The sequence below is a fragment of the Triturus cristatus genome, chromosome 3_1, assembly GCF_964204655.1.
Source record: "Triturus cristatus chromosome 3_1, aTriCri1.1, whole genome shotgun sequence".
NCBI classification, from domain to species: domain Eukaryota; kingdom Metazoa; phylum Chordata; class Amphibia; order Caudata; family Salamandridae; genus Triturus; species Triturus cristatus.
In genome coordinates this window covers 336667849-336683435 of record NC_140583.1, presented here as the reverse complement: position 1 = coordinate 336683435, position 15587 = coordinate 336667849, and positions in this window count along the sequence as shown.

The window sequence follows — 15587 nt, the reverse complement described above, 5'->3', positions numbered from 1 at the left end:
CGGCCCAGGCTGGTGGTGGAGATGACTTTCGTCGTGCAGCTCCGTGGTGGGCTCACAGCGGCAGCAGCTCTCTCTTAGCTGCGGTGGCCCACAGAACAAATCCCAAGGATACAAAGTTGTCAATGGTGCGGGCGCTCAGCGGCCACAGCTCTCTCTTAGCTGCGGCAGCCCACAGAACAAATCCCAAAGATGCAAAGTTGTCAATGGTGCGGGCACCCAGCGGCCACAGCTCTCTCTTAGCTGCGGTGGCCCGCGGGGCAAATTACGAGGATGAAAAATAGCACCAGGGGTGGGCACTCAGCAGCTACAGCTCTCTCTTGGCTTCGGCAGCCCACTGAATAAATCACGATGATGCACAGTAGCAAAAGGGTGCGGGCACTCATCGGCAGCAGCTCTCTCTTGGCTGCGGTGGCCCACGGGACGAATCACGATGGTGCACAGTAGCAAAGGGTGCCGGCACTCAGCAGCAGCAGCTCTCTCTTGGCTGCCGCGGCCCATGGGACAAATCACGATGGTGCACAGTAGCAAAGGGTGCGGGCACTCAGCGGCGGCAGCTCTCTCTTGGCTCAGGCAGCCCACGGGATGAATCACGATGGTGCACAGTAGCAAAGGGTGCAGACACTCAGTGGCAGCAGCTCTCTCTTGGCGGTGGCGGCCCACGGGACGAATCACGATGGTGCACAGTAGCAAAGGGTGCGGGCTCTCAGCGGCAGCAGCTCTCTCTTTTTCTTGGCTGCGGCGGCCCACGTGATGAATCACGATGGTGCACAGTAGCAAAGGGTGCGGGCACTCAGCGGCAGCAGCTCTCTCTTGGCTGCGGCGGACCACGGGACAGATCACGAGGGTGCACCGTATCAAAGGGTGTGGGCACTCAACGGCAGCAGCTCTCTCTTTGCTGCGGAGGCCCACGGGACAATTTAGGGTCTCGACCAGGTGGCACCTCGGTGGACGCTCAGCGGCGGCAGCTTTCTCTTAGCTGCAGCGGCCCACACAGATCCAGCGAAAGGTTTGAAGATACAGATTTAGGCAGGTTCTCAGTGGCGGCAGCTCTGTCTTAGCTACAGCGGCCCATACAGGTTTAGCAAGAAGGTTCAAAGGTTCAGAGTCAGGCGGGCACTCAGCGGCGGCAGCTCTCCCTTAGCTGCAGCGGTCCGCACAGGTTCAGCAAAAGTTTAGAAAGTCTCAATTCCGATGCAGGCGGGCTCTCAGCGGTGACAGCTCTCTTAGCTGCTGCGGCCTGCACAGGTTTAGCAAAAGTTCAAAAGCGCCCAGTCTGCGGTCCTCACAGTAGAACTAGAGGCTCCGGATTACTCAACGGAGACCTCACTTGCAAACAGAACTCCTCGCACAGGAATTCTGAAGGCGGATGGGGTGAAGTCTAGTGTCCCTGAGACTTCTGCAGGAGGCGCTCTCGATTTAGGCCCTCGGGTAGTTTCTTCGGCAAGCTTGATGAAAGTTGCAAAGTCCTTTCTAGAGATTAAGAAGCAGCGCAGGCTGCCATGCTACTTCGCTCCTAGGAAGCTGACATTTTAAAGCTGATATTTTAATATTGCATACTGTGTTTTTACTGAAAATCTGATTAAGAGATTACTTGTCTGTGTTCTTCATCCCGCTCGGACTCGATCTGCCTCGGCTTTGTGCCGCTAGAGCGGCGAGTCCCTGGAAGCGGCACTTCCGCCCTCAGCGCTACGGGGAAGGTGATTGGACTAGCCGCCCTCGCCTCGTGGCTTCCCATAGGCTATTTAAGTCACGTGATCGTGACCGGGCACATCTAGAGATTAAGAAGCAGCGCAGGCTGCCATGCTACTTCGCTCCTAGGAAGCTGACATTTTAAAGCCGATATTTTAAAATTGCATACTGTGTTTTTACTGAAAATCTGATTAAGAGATTACTTGTCTGTGTTCTTCATCCCGCTCGGACTCGATCCGCCTCGACTTTGTGCCGCTAGAGCGGCGAGTCCCTGGAAGCGGCACTTCCGCCCTCAGCGCTTCGGGGAAGGTGATTGGACTAGCCACCCTCTACAGCGGACTATTTAATATGGGGGAGTGGCGGAGGCGCAGCGGGGGCGCCGACTTCGTGCCGAAGTTGCCCCTAAATTAAGCCCGTCTGCGCCCGTCCGTGACCAGACGGGACCAGGGGCCACCCCCCCTGCTCCGTACCCCACTAACCCCAGGCTTTACTACTCTAGCCATGCCTTGCGATCTCTTCGTCCCCCTATAAACAACACTTGCCCCTGTCTACGGGTTATGGACGCCCCTACATCTTGCCAGGTTTGCTCCCTGACTCTAATCTCAGTACACTCACTTACCCATATCCCCAGTTCTACGTTTTGGAAGCCCTCCCCATGTCAAGTCATCCCCTCCCCCACACATCATTCCACCGATTTTACTTTTCTGAGCTTGAATTGCAGGTCCCTGCCTAAGCATAAGAGGGACATTTTTGATCTTTTGGTTTCTGACAGTCCGGCGGCCCTGTTCTTGACAGAAACCTGGCTGAGCGACTGCACGGGACCTGACATTGCCACAGCTCTCCCTAACAACTACACCTATGTGAGCCGTAACAGACCGGGCAAGGAGGGAGGTGGTATTGCCATTATATACAAACGGACTTACTCATGTAAGTGGGAAGATTTAGCCATACCCAACTGCGAAGCTGGTTGCTTCAAACTATTATTGAATCCTAACTACACCCTGTCGGGCGTTTTACTCTATCGTCCTCCGGGCGCTGCTGGCACATGGGCCTCTTCTTTATCGGAAAATATAGCTCCTCTATTGATGCAAACCTCGAACTTTCTTCTCCTTGGCGATCTTAATATCCACTTTAACAACACACTCTGCCCTATCTGTACACACCTTCTTCAAGATTTGGCCGCTCTTAATCTACATCTTCACAACACTGGCCCTACACACAAGGCAGGTAATCTACTTGACCCCATCTTTACGAACCTTGACGTCATCACCTGCCTCCCTTCCAAGCCTATTACCTGGTCCGACCACTACATTGTCGAATTTAACATCTTGACTAGTGCTATTGTCGGTCCACCAGTTCACATTCAGACCCTCAGACCGAATAGAAACTGGAAAAAACTCTATCTGCCACAACTGAATCGCCAGCTTGTCACAACCCTACCCTCTCTACCCAACAATATCACTACCAAAGATGAAAGTTTAATTAACACATGGCTTTCTTCAGCCATTGACATCTGTCTCCCGGCCCGAAATGGAAAACAAAACTTTACCCACCCCCCTGCCCCCTGGTTTAATGACCAACTCAAATGCGCCAAATCCAAGTGCAAGAAACTTGAACGCATATGGAGATCTGAGTATTCCCCCAATGATAAAGAAATTTATAAAACGGAACTTCGATACTACCACTCCCTGTGCAAATCTGCCAGGGCAAACTATGTAAACACCTCTATTCTATCAGCCCAAAACCGTCCAAAAGCTCTTTTTAGAGCAGTCCAAGAACTTTCTGGACAATCAAACTCGCCAAAAGCCCCCTGTTTGGACACAGTCCAATGCAATACACTTGCTGAATTTTTCACGGAGAAAATAGACCGCATCTATGCCGGTTTCGATGTCTCCCAACGAGCATTGGACAACCCCCCAGTACAGATCCTGACACCACCTTCCCCCAGGATACTACTACCCTTGCCCCTCACACTTCCATTGACAAATGGGATCCGATCTCTTTAGAACTCTTCTTTAAACTCATGGCTAAAATCAAATCTGGCTCCCCACTTGATGCCATGCCCCCTTAAATTCTAAGCACCCTTGACACTCCCGCTCTTTTACTCATCCTAGCCCTCCTGAACGCATCTCTGTCGGAAGCCACCGTTCCTGCAGTTTGGAAACACGCCATGGTGGTTCCCCTTCTCAAAAAAACGAACGCCGATCCCAACAACCCTTCTAATTTCCGACCCATATCTCTACTCCCTTGCCTGTCCAAGGTATTAGAAAAACACATCAACCTCTGCCTCTCCTCTCACATTGAGGACACGAAATTCCTACACCCATCCCAGTCTGGCTTCAGGGCTGGATTCTCCACCGAATCCACCCTCTTAGGTGTCACAGAGGCTATCAGACAGCAGGTGGACAGAGGGGAGACGGTGGCGCTTATCCTGTTGGACTTAAGCGCTGCGTTCGACACCGTCTCCCATGACATCCTCCTCCCCACCCTAAAGGCCGCTGGTATCCATGGCACTGCTCTAGCCTGGATCGCCAGTTTTCTGTCCGCACGCACTTTTTAGGTCTTTTCCTCCACTTCTGTCTCCACTGCCCTCCCGTCCCCACACGGTGTACCCCAGGGCTCTATCTAGAGCCCCCTTTTCTTCAATATTTATGTCAGTCCTCTCGCCTCTCTGGCAGAACAATCTGGTCTCTCTATATTTTCATACGCGGACGACACCCAAATCATTTTTTCTCTCTCTTCTAATAAACACGCCCCCATTTCATCTCTCCGATCTGGGCTCATTAATATTGCCAACTGGATGCAGACCAATAAACTAAAACTAAACGGCGACAAAACCGAACTCCTTCTATTCGGTCCTGACACCTCTCTCTGGGGCCCTAAGCACTGGCCTCAGCAAATGGGTCCCCTGCCGGTTCCATCCACCAAGGCTCGCAACCTGGGAGTTACATTTGACAACCAACTGTCCATGAAGCAGCATGTTGTGAAAGTCTCAGCCACCTGTACTAATATCATGCGGTGGCTGAGAAAAATAGCATGGATGCTTCCGCCAGACACCCAAAGAACTGTGGTCCAGGCTTTAGTAACCTCCAGGTTAGACTACGGTAACGTGCTCCTCCTTGGGGCTAGCAAGGAGGTAACACGTAAATTACAGGTGGTGCCAAACATGGCAGCTCGCCTGCTCTGCAACCTGCCCAGAACTGCCTCTGCCTCCGTTTCCCTGCGCAGCCTTCACTGGCTGCGCATCGAATCAAGAGCAAAATTCAAAGCCCTCTGCTATATGCACCGGATTAAAACAGGCAACTCCCCCCCCTACCTTTCCATTTTGGTTCAACCGTACTGTCCAGTGCACACCCTCAGATCCTCCTCTTTAGGCACCTTCTCCGTGCCTCGTTTCAAACGCACCAGAGTTGGTGGTCGCTCCTTCTCCTATCTGGCGCCATCACTCTGGAACACACTCCCCATTTCTTTGCGCTTTGAAACTTGCTACCTGAAATTCAGGAAAGGCCTGAAAACCTGGCTTTTCTCTGCTTAATCTTCTCCCATCTTTTGTCTCCCTGCTTCTTTTCCTCTGTCAGCGCCGGGAAACCCCTGGGTATCTGTGCGCTTTACAAACCCAAATATAATAATAATAATAATAATAATTTCCTCTGTTCACTCAGACAGAGTTTCGTCTTGACATCCAGAAGGAACACCCTTGGCCAAAGTTCCAGCGCAGCATTTTATACCTAAAAAGTATTTGCTCTCTAAGGTTGAAAATCACTGACTACGGTCAGAACCAGTTCGGTGGGGTCGGGGAGCACTTGGTTTGCAAGGTGACATCCTGCCCTTTCAGAATGAGGGGGTCTGCTATCAGACACCCAGTGGGAGGTGGACCCATCATTCACCTTGCCAGGCACCTGCTCGGATCAAAGAGTCACCACTCCCCATGCTCTGAATACCGATCTCTTCTCTCCAGCCAGGTCTGACCCAGCAGGCCCTGCTGCTCCAAAACCAGACGGCCAATACACATACGCGCAACAGCCTACAGTAAAGCTTAGGCAAGAAACTACCACGTTTTCAGAAAAGGTATTTTAACACATGGAATATATAAACGGTCCTTACTAAAAGGTGCTTCTCAATGTCCTGAGCTTATACGTATCAAACTCAAGGGTCCTATCAGGTTCCTAGGGCCCAATAGGATGAAAGAAAGCAATCTTTAACCGGACCATCCTGGCCTATGAGAATGGATCGTTTTGCAGTAGTGACAGGGAAATGGAAGGTAACTCACTATTGAATCAGTCTACAACGATGTAGGTATTATAGATATCCTTGTTCATACAGTCATTTATATACAGGGAGCATTTGCGCTGTGGCACTGAGTAGCAGTGGCACGGTGTCCAGAACATCTAAATCCAGCCAATATAAAAGATAGGGAGAGTAGAGAGGAAGGGAGACCCACTCCAATGATGCCAGGTCTAACAAAGACCAAATAGGTGCAGAGTTAAGTTAATATTATTGTTCGCGTTCGTAATTATGGGCGAAGTCCTGTTACTGGGCTCCTGACTGAAACGCAACAGAAGCTGAAAATATACCTGGGACTACAATTTTGTTGACAAACATTCCCATGACTGTATGTTTTAAAACTTTTTTTTAACTATTATATTTATTCATTTTTCTGTCCATATTTGTAAACACTTTTATGGCACTGGCTGCCAAAATAAAGTTTTGACCCAATATTTCAAATAGATTCTTCTCCTTTCTACTATCAATTCAGGGATTAGCCAAATATGGGAGAAGGACACAGCCCTTGGTATACTTCCGCTTTTTTAATTCAGATTAACCAAAATCTGCTTTGTTATCAGTAGACTCAGAGCATTAATTCAATTTAATATAGGGTTCTATACTTGGAAGAAAGATTCCAACAGACAACATTCAAATATATATTTTTTTGCTGTATTTCAAGTTGGGCATTTTAACATATTCTTAATTTTTCCAAAACATTCTACATGTTTTTTGCTAATTTCCAAATATTTCTTAATATCAGGTAAACCATATCTGCTTTTTTGCAGCCTGTTTGCAGGCAGGAAATGTGAATTTCCAAAACTTTTTTTCATTAGTGCTTCTTTCCTTAGTGCAGCTCATCTTCCTCAAGGAGGTTCTCCTTTCTGGGATGTTATATACAGCGGTTTCTGAAATTTTGTGATCTGTGGATGTTAAGAATGCTGAAAAATATATATCATATTCTTTTGTAATTAGTATTTAAAATAATATTTTTTATTATAATCATACTAATTATATACAACATTTTGGGGGCGTGACCTGCTGAGCTGCGGAATGGCCGCTCTGTGAGCGAGCTCCGCCACCGAGACTTTATCCTTCATTTATCCTGGCAGTTAGAGCGTTGTTGCTGACCTCATCACCGCTCCGAGTACACCCAGACGAGTGGTGCATCGCGTGAACCGCCTGATTTCCCTGCCTGTAGCTCTCGCGGCAATATCTGAGCCCGCGGAGGGGCGGACCTGGCCCCGCGCGCTGGCCCTCCTGATGGGTGGTCGGACTGTTTGGTGACTCGAGCCCTGGGCGCGCCGCAAGTTGCAGACCGCGTCCAGAGTGAATGTCTGCTGAAAACCCTGTGAGAGGAGAAATTGGCCGTCAGGCGCCCGGAGCTGTGAAGGTGAGGTGAGCGCACGCATCTGTATGCCAAGTGGCGTTGCTCTGGCCCCGTTATGCTAGTGAAGACTTGGCGTGGCAGCGCTGTGTGCAGAGAATGCCTCGCGGGCCCAAAGATCGGAGGCGCTATCACTTGGCACCAGGCCCTAAAGTGCACAACCGCGGGGCAGAGGAATTCACTGGCGCGAGCCGCGTCTGGGCAACGCTGTAGATACTGGAGCGTGAGGGAGACGCTGATCGAGTGGAGGTTGGGACATAGAAACCTATCGTCGGAATGCCCTGCTGGACTGGTGGAGGTTTGGTTGGAGCGTAGTTGGGGGCATCCATGACCCCTCCCTACCCCTTGTTGGACCTCATTTGGCATTCACGGGTATCAGTGGGGCTCGTTGCCCACTATTTGCGCGCGGCCTCCACCTTGTGCACCGGAGGGGTAGGCGCTGTGACCGAGAGTTCGCATCTGCGGTGCTGCCTGTGGCAGGAGAGCACTAAAACTGAATGGGCTGTGTACCCCGGGTGCAGCGGGGCCCTGCCTTGCACGCGTTGGGGGCTCCACGTTAAGCCAGTGGATTACGCATATACGGATGGCAACACTTGCATACACCATGGGGAAGCAAGATGCGAAACAACCTAAGCTAACTTTTGAGCAGCGACGGACCACGAGGCTCACGGAGTCCGATCCAGAGGTGTCCGCAGAGAGATCATCGGAGTCCCAGGCTGAAGATCGGGGCGAAGATCTACAGACTCTGATACTTGAAATGAGATCCAGTCTGCGGAATATCAACACCAAGCTAGACACACTGACTGCCCAACTGGACGCCGTTAAAACACAGGTGGGTTCACATGAGACCCGTCTGGATGTTCTCGAAAATAGAGCCTCCGACTTTCACGAATTCCAAGTGGAAACCAAAGAACAATTTTGCATATGGACAAGGTGTTGGGCATCATCCGCGCCAAGAATGAAGATTTAGAGGCCAGGTCGTGCTGTAACAACCTGCAAATCATGGGCATACCGGAGACGACAGCCAAAACCAAGATGGAGACCTTCGTAGCTGACCTCGTCCACAAGCTTTTCGAGGACAAACTCTATGCAGTATTTGCCGTGGAGAGAGCGCATCGCACCTTGGGTCTAGAACCACCGGTTGGAGTGGCACCCAGACCCATTCTAGCTAAAATCTTGAATTATCAGGACCGAGATATTATCCTCCGCTTGGCACGAGAGAAGGGGACCATCACACACAAAGGTAATCAGATCTCTTTCTACCCTGACTTTATGCCTGCAGTGCAGGTGGCAAGACGCGAGTTCCTGCCTGCTAAACGTCTTCTACTACAGACCCAAATCCCTTATACCAGGCGAAACTCAAGATCTCCTATGATGGAACTGCCCATTTCTTTACGAACGCCAAGTCTGCCTTAAAATTTGCCAAGCAAGTTGGTGGAAAGAAGTTCAAACAATGTTCCACTTCTGCAGATCGGGTCAAAGACAGGCTGAGTGATAATGACTAACCTATTGCAGCCCAGATCCCTTTTTGCACTTTGTACTATGTGGAAATGTGGATTTTTCTGGTCAGTTATGTCCCCTATCTTGGACCCCAACGGTTCTATGTGCATGTCACAAGTACATGTATGTTCCCTCCAGTTCCAGTTATGAAGACGCAAATACATGTATGCCCACCGTCAACATGTCCTCTGTCAGATCCGCCATGAATAGGCCGGATATTCCATTCCTAAATATGAAAGGCCACCGGCTTTATATGGTTCACTTATGCCACTTTACAGTCCAGGCAAGTAGGCCCTGATTCTGTCATCAAACCTCCTCTTGCCTTCTGCCTCTGAAAGCTCCAGCCCGAGCCTGCATCTGTGACCATGAACTTTGTCTCATTCTCTGCGCGGCTCACGAAGCCTGACATCAGCCTATTCTCTGCCAAGAACTGTATTTCACCTTCGAATTATCTGCTTCCCCCTCAGCCGATGCATTCCTGCCTAGTAGTTTAAGTAAACATTCCTCCAGTTACCAAGCAAAAAGGCCCATCTTCTCTGTCCTCATGCAAGTAATTCATAGCCCTGTTACCATGGAATATTCCTACCCCCTCGCATTCAGTGTAGACACTTAGACGCTTGTACACGCACAGTCAGTATAGAATAGATTCTGTCCGAGAGTCCTTCTTTTATGGATAACATAGTTCTTTAAACATAGGATGTTAGATATGATTTGGGATTAGGTTGACTTGACCCCCCAGACTTCTCGTCTCCACATATAGAGCTAAAATGTCAAATCCCCGTCACCCCCTAGTTACACGTCAATTACACGTCATACTGCTGCGCGCGCATCCATGCCAAGTATTATCTTATAGATCCACCTATACATGACATCACAACCAATCATGTTCCTTTTTACTCATTATTACACCCATTTTCGGTTACGCGGACCACACGTCAATTTCCTTATCAATTGTTACGCCTACTGTATTCACTTCATTATAATGTATGGACTATAAAAGTTACTTCTTGTCAATAAAGTATGTACTTCACTTCCTGAACCCCCGTGGTGATGGAACTTGAAGCATCCGATTATAATCGCTTATTGGAATAAAGCCCATTCCGAAACTCTAATATCACGGATTCTGCCTCTCATTTTACTGAGCTATTTTATAATGTTTCTGTATCAAATTCAGTCCCGGTAAAGGAAAAATTATTTACCACATGATGGCGCCCGAATAGGGACACTTTCTCATCTCACGCGCCGGCGGTGCGTTGCAGGCCCGGTCTCCTGCCACAGCTGGACGGACAATAACGCGTACCAGCAGGATTTCCTGTATCTCCCTCCGGTCAAGCGGGGGCGACTGAGACTGCGATCAACACCCAGACGAGGCGGTGAGAAGTGCGAAGTATCCCGACCAGAGCCTAGCTGAGAGAGCAAGATCCGAGGTATACAGAGACCCACCAGTCCGAAGTCAAGCCCAGTGTCCGACGAGTCAAGTCGAGTCGAGTCCGGTCCGGTTCAAGTTCAAGTTACTGAGGCCTTCCGTTTCCGAAGCTACCCGGTGAGTACCATTGCTGGGGAGGCATTTCTGACGTGCACATAGGTTGTGCCGGTCAAGACGGGTTTGGGTACACAAATCCGGTCTGCACTGTTTTAGCAGTGTATCTGTACTGTTTAGCAGTATATCAAGTATTCCGAAGTATTCCGAAGTATCTAGTTATTGTCTAGTTATTGTCGAGAATTAAGCTTGGTGATTAGTTATGCAGACGATCATCATTGTTGTTTCAGTTAAAGGTTTAATGTTAAATGTTTAAAGTGTTTAAGTATGTTCTGTATATCGTGGTATGAATGACTGTTCATTATCGTGTTTATTGTATTAAGTCTGTTCAAATTCAAGTATCAGGTCAAAATCAAGTATAAGGTCAGTTCTCAATATGCCGCTCTTTTCGAAATTAAGACAGATCACTACCAGAAAAGGGGTTCTCGAAGAAGCCGTCCCTATTCCTCCTAGGGACACTCCAGGGCACTTTATGTATCACAAACATGGCTTAGACGCTATATTATTTCTTGATTTATGGGTAGACTATACCAAGGGATTACCAGAAAGTCAGAGGTGGCCCACAGCGGGAACCTGGGATGCAGAGTGCATCATGAAAGTCGAGGAAGAGTTATGGAAAAGAAAAGTCAGACAGTCACAGAAAGACGCCGTTGAATTATGGCGTAAAGAATCACATAGACGAACAGAAAAAGCACGTAGACAGGAAGAGAAGAGTAAAGAGAATTCCAATAAAGTTCGAGAGAATCTATTAATTGAGGAAGGTATCCGAGTAAAATCAGAACAAGTAGACAGACAAAGAAATGCCCTTATGAATGGTATGTATCCCCTTCTGGCCGAAGGATTACCTAAGGCTACTCCAGAAATACTACAAGACTTGCCAACCCCATTATTCCCAATCAAGGTACATCCTAAGGGGCATCCTAGAACCGCAGAAGATGTTTTTCTTTCCTCATATTTAGATGACGCAGCACCCGAGTATGCTAATTCCGCCCCACGTAGACCGCATACCAGGGAGGTCCAACACCAAGATCCAGCACCCGTATCCCTGCAGCAACAAATCGAGTCACAAGTTCCGGCAAGCACATCTGTTTCTGCATCTGTTCCTACAAGTACTTCTATAGCTGAGTCCACACCTATAGTTGCTGTGTCACGTTCGACGAATCCTTTCACACCCGACGCCCCAGACGGGGCCACGGGAGGTGCTACCAATATTTTTTCTACGCCACCTAGAATAAATAAACTTATTTTTCAAGAGTCAGCGCATTCACGTACACCCAAATTCGTAAGTGATCGTACGCTTAAGGAACTTCTTATAGATTGTAGATATGACCCGGTGCTCGGCAAAGAGGACGAAATGATCCTGGCATCATTACGTATCAGACGAGCCGCAGGGTATTTAGCGAAGCTACCAGGAATGACTACGCATCTAGATAAAATATACAATTTTGTTCAAACAGGGCGAGATCCAGAATGTATTAACAGAGCTATGGAATACCAGAAAGTAGAGATACAGGGGGAACTGTTACGTTTCCTCATAAACTGTGTGATCAGAAATCAAGACCGACCGGGGGTAGATCCGGAAGCAATGAAAATTCTTACAAAATGGGGCCAGAATATATCAGAAGGGAGACACGATAAGCAAAATTGTATAATAGCCATGTGCCGAAAGATCCGTAAAGAAATAGAACGCCTACACGAGGAGAGATTAGAGATAGACGAGTTCGAACAAAACGAGGAAGAAGGGTCAGGACTGCCCACAGGACAGTCGGACACCATAGCCTATGTAGGTAGAGGAAGATCTTGTAATAGGAATCAGACTAGATATCATACTGACTCAATACATCCGATATGTCCAGATAATAACAGGAATTTTCAAATACCTATAATTAATATAAGGTCTAACGAGCATTCGTTCCAAACCGCCGACAAACTACTCCGAGAACGAAGGGGTTATCATTTTCTCGATTCTATGGATGAACAAGATTTAGCAAGGGCAGCTGTCCACTGGGTGGACAGTCCCGGAAAATATAGTGATGAGACAGTAGTACGCACATTTTTGAATCTCACCCCAGATGAGCAGAGGTTAGCTGGGATTTATATGATTCAACAACTCATTATACTATATCAGAGTCAGCATTCGGACCCTGGTCCCTTACCTGACATATTGACTGAATTGCTTATGAAGAAATGGAGAGGTCCAGGTACCAAATTAATTAAAGAAATTCTAGTATCTAGAAAGCAGTATATTCTTTTTGTATGCTCAGAGCATGTCTCATTGCCTGTCAAGGAAAGAACGACGTATCACCTGGATAGACAGAATCCCTTACGAGAAGTACACCCAATAAAAGGCGAGGACAATGAGTTTAAACGTGTATTTGTATATACGCCTATATCGAAAATAGAATTGTTGGAAATGAAGAAAGTAGTACCCAGTCATGACAAAGACCCAGCGGGTTTTCACCGAGAAATCAAAGACATGTTACTCATGGGAGAGTATACCTACCCCGACGTTATGACAATATTAAAGGTGTTGATGCCTGCTGGCATTTATGAGAAACTCAAGGAAAAAGAGTGGGAGGTAGGTGATCAAAAGATAGAATGGTCAGCATTAGAAGCAGAAGAAAGGGCCCGAGGTCCAGGTTCGGGGCTTGGGGACAAAACTAAAGCACTACCAGGTCTACTAGTACAGGTACTGCCACGTTTATTAACTACGAAAAAGGAAGATTGGGGTACAATTTCAGCCTGTAAACAGAAGCAAGATGAAGACACTAGCGATTACTATGCCCGATTCGAGAAATGTTTTGGTATAAATAGTGGCATAAAAGCAAGTAGCGAATCATACCCGCATCTGTTTGTAACAAAATTAGTGGAAAATGCCCTGCCCCCAGTAAAGAATAGAGTATTAAAATTCGAGAGTACCTGGCAAGGTAACACTCCAACACAAATGTTACAAATGTTACAGTACCACCACAATAGAATTAAAGAGGAACAAGAACATGAACACAGACGCATGAAAGACACGAAAATGAAAATGCTAGTTTCCCAGACAGTTCCAGCTGAAGGACATAAAAAGGGTATGACACATTCCGATTCAGCAGGACCTGTAAAAGGGACATGCAATTATTGTAAAAAGCCAGGTCATTACGTACACGATTGTCCAGTGCTAAAACATAATATCGCCATAGGTAAAACACAAGAAAGATCACGGCCACTAAGACAAGATCAGAATGAACAAGGAGCTACGCAGCATGCCCAGGCCATGCCAGCCGCACAACAGCCAATACAGTTTGTGCCAGCTGCACCACCGTTGCCTGCTGCTGCCACACAGACAACAACACGACAAATGTATCAGACCGCACAGTATGAATATCCCGAGTATCAGCGTTACGCATGAACAAGCCTAGAGAGGGAAGTTGACTTACCCCTTATTGAAATCCCAGTAGACCAAGAAGGACCTTATGTACATAGTGAATTATTAGGCCAAGATAGAAAATTTCTACTCGATACAGGGGCAAGTCGAACGACCATAAAACGTAGTGAAGTTCCAGGGGCACCCCTCTCAGGCTCACAGAATATTTCCCTTGGTTTTTCAGGAAAACCTATTGTTAATGAAGTGTCACAGCCTCTTCCACTTACGATAGGACCTCTGACCCGAACTACAGATTTATTGCTTACTAAATCATGCCCAGAAAATCTGTTAGGAATAAAAACGTTGAAAGCTCTAGGAGCCATAATATGTTGTTCTCCGGAAGGAGTAAGGTTGTTTTTACGTGATTTTAAAGGTCACTATGTATCTAGAGACATGGATCCCCGACTGCAGACTTTACCTACACATCTATGAGCACAAGGCCCTACTGATGTTGGTTGCATGAGTATTACACCATATCGAGTCACACTAAAGGCAGGAGTGGTGCTACCACGAATGCGACAATACAAGTTACCACCAGATGCTGTAGTGGCTTTACTACAAATAATTGAAGAGCTTATTGCCCAAGGAGTAGTTGTAGAAACAGACTCCAATGTATGTAATTCACCAATAATTCCGATTCTTAAACGAACAGATCCTACAGCTCCGCCAGTATACCGATTGGTTATTGATCTGCGCGAGTTAAACAAATGCATTGTGCCACAATTTCCTGTGGTTCCAGATATCTCGTCATTATTGACAGCTATTGATTCCGAAGCAACATTCTTTACTGTAATTGATCTCAAGAATGCCTTTTTCAGTGTCCCAATAGATCCGGAAAGCCAATATTTGTTCGGATTTAGTTTAAATGGGCGTAGCTTTAAATTCTCCCGCGCACCTCAAGGATTTACAGAAAGCCCCAGCATCTATAGCCAAGCACTGAAACGAGAACTTGACAGTATACACATGCCAGTTAACACTGCTTTGCTTCAATATGTCGATGATCTGCTGATCACCGCTAGAAGCGAACCCGAATGTGAGAAAGCATCACTGACAGTTTTACAATTTCTAGCCGAAAAGGGGCACAAGGTGTCCCCTTCTAAGCTGCAATTCTGTGTCCAGCGAGTTATTTATCTTGGTCACTCGCTGTCCAAGGAGGGAAGGCAGCTTACACCCGACCGCATTCAGTTAATTGCTAACATGTCAATACCCAAGACACAGAAGGAGGTGCGGGCTTTCATAGGCCTCACTTCATATTGTAGACAGTGGATCCCTCAGTATGCATTTCTAGCAAAACCACTCATTCAATTGACAACACAGGAGGCAGCCACACCGACTGTTCTCCCTTGGACTCAAGAACATACACAAGCTTTTGAAAGCCTAAAGAAAGCTTTATGTCAAGCACCTGTTTTAGCAACACCATGTTACAGAAAACAGTTTACACTCTTTGTTACAGAACGCGAAGGTACTGCCTTGTCAGTACTCACACAGGAACAAGCAGGAGCACACAAACCATGTGCTTATTTTTCTAGTACATTAGATCCCGTAGCTCAGGCTTTGCCTGCATGCCTGAAATCAGTAGCAGCGACAGCTTTAGCAATCAGACAAAGCGATGCCATAGTGTTAGGACATCCATTGACAGTTCAAGTACCTCACGCAGTAGAGGTTCTTGTAAATAGAACACAAACACAACACTTGACCATAGCACGACTTACAGGGTATGAACTTACATTGTTTCAGCCACATATAGAAATCAGACGCTGTAACACATTGAATCCTGCCACACTTCTACCTGTAATCGG